This window comes from Dasypus novemcinctus, chromosome 3, assembly GCF_030445035.2.
Source record: "Dasypus novemcinctus isolate mDasNov1 chromosome 3, mDasNov1.1.hap2, whole genome shotgun sequence".
Taxonomy (NCBI): Eukaryota; Metazoa; Chordata; class Mammalia; order Cingulata; family Dasypodidae; genus Dasypus; species Dasypus novemcinctus.
Window position 1 is genome coordinate 182230823 of NC_080675.1, and position 7045 is coordinate 182237867.

Below are 7045 nucleotides of genomic sequence, written 5' to 3' on the forward strand. Positions count from 1 at the left end.
AACTGGGGGAAAGTGTAAACTCTAATGTGGACCATTGACCATGTGGTGCAGCAGTGCTCAGAGATGTATTCACCAAGTGCAATGAATGTCCCATGATGATGGAGAAGTTGTTGTTATGGAAGGAATGGGGTGAGGGGGGTAGGGGGTTTATGGGGACCTCATATTTTTTTAATGTAACATTAAAAAAAATAAAGACAAAAAAATTCTAGATGGGTGGGAATAGAGGACCAATGAATTAGTTCAAGGTCCCGTGACAATTATGCTCATTACTCTGGAATATATACCTCAAGAATATGTTCAAGAGTCTTCTGAAATTCTTGGACATATGGACCCTAGAATATTCCATTCCAGGGACCTTTGACATATTTTACCCATAGAGATCCAGAGAAAACCTATGATAGCCTGAAGACAACCCATTGATATATTGGTTACATCTATTCACTTCACAAGTACCTTTCCCTAATTAATTCTTCATATGGCCATCAGCAACCATAGTATTTTTATTTCATTGTTATGTTCATAGAGTAAATGGCCCAACACCTTTGCAATGGATTCTGGGATGGCATCAAATAAATGTAACCATCACCATCCCATGTTCCAATTAATTCTACCCAATTACCATTGGCACTAAAATTTCCTCTACAAATGAAAAAAGGAAAAACTAAGCCTTAGGCTTTTGCCATGACATAAGGCCTTTCTTTGCTTCTCCTGGTAATGTGTATCTCAGCAGTATGTGCTAAGGCTTAAAATGCCTGCACAGACCCACGCTATGGCATCAGAATTTCCTCACCAACTCCACACCAACTAAATCATAGATCTTATGGATATATTGGAGTCTTGCTCTCTTTGAGCAGCCTTTCAACAATAGATTTGCTATTCATCAATATGTGGAACCTGAATCTTCCTAGTGTCAAGAAGACTCCAGACATCCAAATTTTTAAGCATTGAGTGTGGGCATGACAGTGAACATAGGGATGCCATTGTCTATTTCTTGGACACCAAGAACTTGGAAGTTTCTTGGTTGTAAGATTTCACATGTACTGGTACATACCATTAATGGTAGAATTAACCACTGGCTCTGCAAGACCACTGGGGAAGGACAACTGGAAGGTTAAACCTGGTCTCTCCTGTACCTTCTGCCTTTGCTAATATAAATCTATATCCTTTCACTGTAATAAATCATACTTCTAAGTTTTATCAGTATTTCCATATATAGCAATAAGCAATTCAAAAATTATATTATAATTCCATTTACAATAGGCTCAAAAAGAATAAAGTACCTGGGAATAAATTTACCAAAAGTAGTAAAGAATTCCAAAATGAAAGCCAAGCCACAAAACATTTTTGAAATAAATGAAAGACCTAAATAAACGGAAAGATACCCCGTGCTCATGGATCATAAGACATAGTATTGTCAAAAAGGCAAAACTCAATTTAACTACAGACTAAAAGAGACAGATAACACAGATAAATTGCATCTCAACAAAATTAAAAACTTGTACATTGCATTGCAAAGGACACCAATAATAAAGAGAAAAGACAACCCAAATAATTGGAAAAATTTGCAAACCATATTTCCAATTAGGGACCTATAGTCAGAATTTATAAAAAACTTAAAATCAATAAGACAAATAAACAAATTAAAAATGAACAAAAATTATGAATTTACATTTCTCTGAAGATGACATATAAACGCAAATAAACACATGGAAATGTGCTCAACATCATATCATTGGGGAAATGCAAATGAAAACCAGTGTGGGATGACGTCAGTGAAAACTGAAGTAAGGAACTCCAAATATCCATCCCACTATAAAAGAAAGAAAAAAAACTGGCAAAAATTGTCAGAATAAACTTTTTCAGAACTCTGGAAATTAACCCAAATCCTGGAGCAACCAGAATATCTCCTAGTCAAGAAAATACAGTTGAATCTAGGAATTGAGGAATAATCTTTGTATTGTTTTAACATACTCTGGTTCCACTCCCCTCTCCCCAGTAGCCTTGTAAATAACAGTTTTCATTCCAGAAACTGGTATTGGAGGGAGCAACACCAGAATTGGATTTGTGGCACCCTGAAAGACCAGCTCGAAGGGCTTCCTTTTCCTTCCCTAATTCAGAACAATATTAAAGTGGCTAGCAGTGGGAGAAAGGTGAGAAAAACGACTTAGTCACTGCTGCCTGAGAAAAAGGCTGGGTAAATGAGTGGTTTGGTGAATGAGGGTTTTGAAAAGATCTAATACATTCCTTGGAATATAGAGGGAAACACACAGGTGTAGGATTCTAAGCAAGATCATCAAAGACAAGAGAAAATCCTAAGCTCTAACTTCTGGGTGACCTTGAGGAACTGGGGGGAACAGGAAGTTAACCTAGTCCTCAGACACCTTAAATAAAAATTTACTCAAAATGTATTATAGCTCTAAATTAGTCCTTAAATTATATGAAAATTATAAGAGAAAATCTTCATGGCCTGGGGTTAGGTGAAGAGTTTTTAAATATGCCTTCAAAATCATGAACCTTAAAAAAATAATAATAAATTGGAGCTTATCAAAATTAAAAATCTTTGAGCTGGTAAGTAAATTGTTTAGAGGATGAAAAGACAACCAACAGCCTGAAAAATATCTGCAAATCATGCATTCAATGCAAAGGATTTCTATCCACAGTATATAAAGAATTATTTAAATTTAATATAAAAAAACAGCCATCTAAATAGAAAATAGGCAAAATATAAGAAGACACTTATCAAAAAAAGATATACAGGTGGCAAAAAAGCACATGAAAGGATGTTCACTATCATTAACCATTAGGGTAATACAAGCATCTATTAGAATGGCTAAAGTAAAAATAGTGACTTTACTAACTGCTGATAAAGGTTTAGGACATGAGACTCTCTCACTGTTTCCTGGAGGGAATGTAACAAAGTACACCATACAGGAAAACAGTTTGGCAGGTTCTTTTAAATTAAACACGTACTCACCATACAATCCAGCAATCCCAATTATATATTTACACCCTACAGCTAGGATCAATAAACTATCTCCCAAAAGCCATTCTTCTGTCTTTGTTGTCTCATGGGAACATAGCCATGCCCACTCATTTGTACTACAACAGAAGAGTTAAAGCAGATTGCAACTGAAATCATATTGCTCACAGGCCTAAAACATGTATTATCTGGTCCTTCAAGGAAAAGTTTGGTGACTCCTGCCATAGAGAAAATCTGTTCATATCAGCTTTATTGGAAATAACACAAATATTCAAGGGATGAATGGAAAAATAAATGAAATCATGCCCATTTCCAACAATGAAAAGACAAACTATTGATACAAGCTACAACTTGGATGAATCTCAAGAAAATTATGCAGAGTAAAAGAGTCTTAAATATAATATTCTGTATGATTTCATTTGTAAAGCATTCTCAAATATATAAAATCATAAGGATCAATAAAAGGGACAGCAAAGGGAAATTTTTCAGGGAGACGCAACACTTATATAACTGCTTATGGGCATGCTTTTATGAATCCACATGTGTTATTCACAGAATTGTACATGAAAAAAGTTAGAATTAACTATACAAAAACAAAGGTTTTAATCCAGAGGGAACTACAATATTTAATACTCTAAACTGTTCAGCATATTTTCATGAAAGAGAAAAATGGATACTAAAAGAATTCAAATGAAACACGGAAAATACATGAGTTGGTAAAATATGGATGTGTAAACAGCTATTCCCTAGTATCATTTGTTGACAATGCTCATATTGAAGAGAAAGTACTCCTGACCTATCCTAAGAACATCAAACACCAGGCCCCAATTAACATACTATCCACTGGGCAGTGTTTCTAGGAAATATATTTAGCAATATCCAAACTGGATTAATGGGATAATTTTTAACTTTCTAATGAAATATAACATCCATGTAAAAAGCACATACACTAACACATTCAGCTCAATAAATTCATACCAACAAAAGCAGCAAAAAAACCCACAGATCTATAAACAAATATTACTAGCATTCCAGAAACCACCCTGTCTCCACAACAATTTCCCACAGACAGACTTATCTTCTCTGACCTATGTGTCAATGCCAACACATTATCTTGTTTGATGTAACTAAAAAGTAGGCCTTATAAAAGGGCAGTATGAGTTTTCTGATTTTCTTTTAGATTTTTTTTGCTATTCTAGTTCCTATGCGTTTCATATGAATTTTAGAATCACTTTGTTGGTTTTATATAAGTAAGCTTGCATAATTTTGATGTGGATTGCATTGAATCCACAGATAAAACTGGGGAGAATACAGTTTAACCATATTAAGCCTTCTGATGCATGAACATAGTGTATCTCTACATTTGTTTAGGTCTTTATAACCTTTACCCAAATTTGTAGTTTCCATCCCATAGAACTTATACATGGTTTTATTAGATTACACCGAAGTAATTCACTTTTCTGTCCTACTGAAGATGGTATTTATTTCAAATTCCAGTTGTTCATTGCTAGTATATAGTAATACAATTGACCTCTGTAAATTGACCTTGTATCCTGCATGGTAAATTCAGATTTAGTTTCAGGAACATTATTGTAGATTCTGTGGGATTTTCTGCATTGGCATTCATGCCATATGCAAAGAATTTTGTTCCTTCCTTTTTAATATTTATATTTCTTATTCTTACCCTATTGCACAGATGAGGGCTTTGCAGAATAATATAAGTAGAAGTGGTAAGGCAGGAAATCCTTGTTTTGTTACTAATCATAGGGGGAAAGCACTGCTTTGGGTTGTACACTTTAATAAATGTTGTTTATAGTATAAAAATTATATGTCAATACACTCCTACAGTCTTCAGATTGAGAAAGCATTCCTGAAACTACAAATCTATATACAGACATGGACAAATACACATGCAAGGATTAAGATTATGTTTATTAGACAAAAACATATCCCCACTTTCCTAAGATTCATGTTCACTCTCAGAATTTTTTCAATGATTCCAGTCCTAGAGCCCATTTCAATATGTGATAGGGCTTTTTTCCACCTTGACCTTACAGTATTTAATATCCATAGCTATTTTATTAATTGTTCCTCAGTTCACTGGAATGACCTTGCTTGGTTCTGGAGAATGAAGACATACATTCAAATGAATGAATGGATGAATAAACGACACAAAAATAATTACTACTTGAGAGAATTTGTGACAAGAATTTTATCCAGACAAAAACAGACTGTAATATTTTATAAAGTATTAAAAGTCAGACCATAGGTATCACTTTTTATTGATATATGTTTCAATTCTAAAAAGAAATAAATATGAAATTTCATTCTCTATCCACCTGATTAATCCATCCTAATATACTTTTTGAGGTCAACTCAGAATGAAAAATTAAAATTTTTTGCCTTTTAGAAGAATATAGTGTTTTGCAATTCTTTATCATTCATAGCCTTAGAAAGATCTCATAAAATTATAATTTCCTACATAATGGAACTGACAAAAAAATTAAAGTCAAATATTCATGATGAGAAGACTAGCAAATACAAAATAATCTTATCTTATTAATCATTGCATCAACATTCTCAAACCATAAGAATATAACTATTGAGGAAAACCTCAATAATATAATGGCATTGTTGAGTTGCACAAAAGCATATTTTCTTAAAATATAAAGCTAAAAAGCAATTCTACAAAATTCTATAATTGTCCTTCTATGCAAGTATCAGAAAAAAGGAAATAAAATAGATGGTAACGATTTAGAAATATAAGGTGGAGACAGTCACCAAAGAAAAGAACATGCAGTAAAAATATTTTCCTACAAGCCTCTGCTAAGATGAAACCTGAGACGTTCAGGACCTGGCACAGAGCACGAGACACATGGACTTCAGAGGCCAGGTGCTGCTACTCACCCTCCTCTCTGAAGTGGAGGACCTCATCTAACTCAGCAAAACACAACAGAAAGAAAAGCAAAGAAACAGTCTCAGAAAACGCTCAAGAGGAAAAATAGCAAAACACTAAAATATTTCCACTGTCATATTTTAATAGAGCATGCAGGGTTTCCTCTTTTATCCCAACACTAATGAGACTTTCAGAGTACTTCATGATGTCTTGACCCATCCTAATTCGATCTGTGTTGAGTCCTTATCCCTTACTCAAGAACATACCTCCTCTATCTAACTCTACCTAACTATCTACTCTCTGTTCAAAACAAGAATAACGAGGCAATCTCACATCCCTGAGCATACCTAAATGTGCATACTGCCCTGTAAGTTAAGACGACGCTTCCCTGATCTGAGAGAAAGAAACAGCATGCTCACAGTAACATTATGCTGTCACCAGGAGCGACCAAGATCGGTGAGCTAGAGCCAGGCTCGGAGAGTCTTATTTGTCCTATGAAAGGGCCACCCATCTGGACCTCAGATTGACATCTAGAATGAGTCCCTCAGCATCCTCAGACAATTATGCTCATCATTGATCAAGACAAGCACCCCCTGACAAATAAGCATTTCTACAGCCGGGCTCAGTCTGGGCAGGTTTGTGTACGACAATGTAGAGTGAACATTTTTATTATTATCTCAACGAAGGAATGCGTATGTAACACAGGAGAGACTTGTGACCTTGGGTTGCTGTATAAAATTAGATAAAATCTATGAAATTAAAAACAACACTTTAATCAACTAAAATTTCAAGGAGCTATTAAGGAACAAAAGTAATAGATGGTATGATTATAGTAAAAATATGAGTAGAAACATCTATATTCTGAATGTGCCAGTAATGCTAAAAAAATGAAAATAAATCAATATTTCAGCTTACTTGAATTTCATTACATTATTTTCATCAAATATAAAATGGTGAAAATGGTACTATTTCAAAGATTCCCCAAATTAATTCAGGTTATTTCCAAAGGAGATTTTTTTTTAAAGGAAAGAAAGAATAATTGGGATTCCCTGAATCAGATGAGGAGGGCACCTCATAAAAATGTTTCCCTTAAGCCTCTGAATGAATTTCACAGACCTTGAAGTTCTGACATCACTGGTCACAAAACACATAAAATTTCAAAAGCACCA

General features: G+C 34.3%; 1 non-coding gene across 1 annotated transcript; it reads right to left on the minus strand.

Moving 5' to 3' along the window:
• Positions 1-6389: 6389 nt before the first annotated feature.
• LOC111763468 (small nucleolar RNA SNORD109A) lies at positions 6390-6456 on the minus strand. The gene has a single exon (XR_002796337.1). It is a non-coding gene; the product is annotated as a small nucleolar RNA SNORD109A (small nucleolar RNA).
• Positions 6457-7045: the final 589 nt, after the last annotated feature.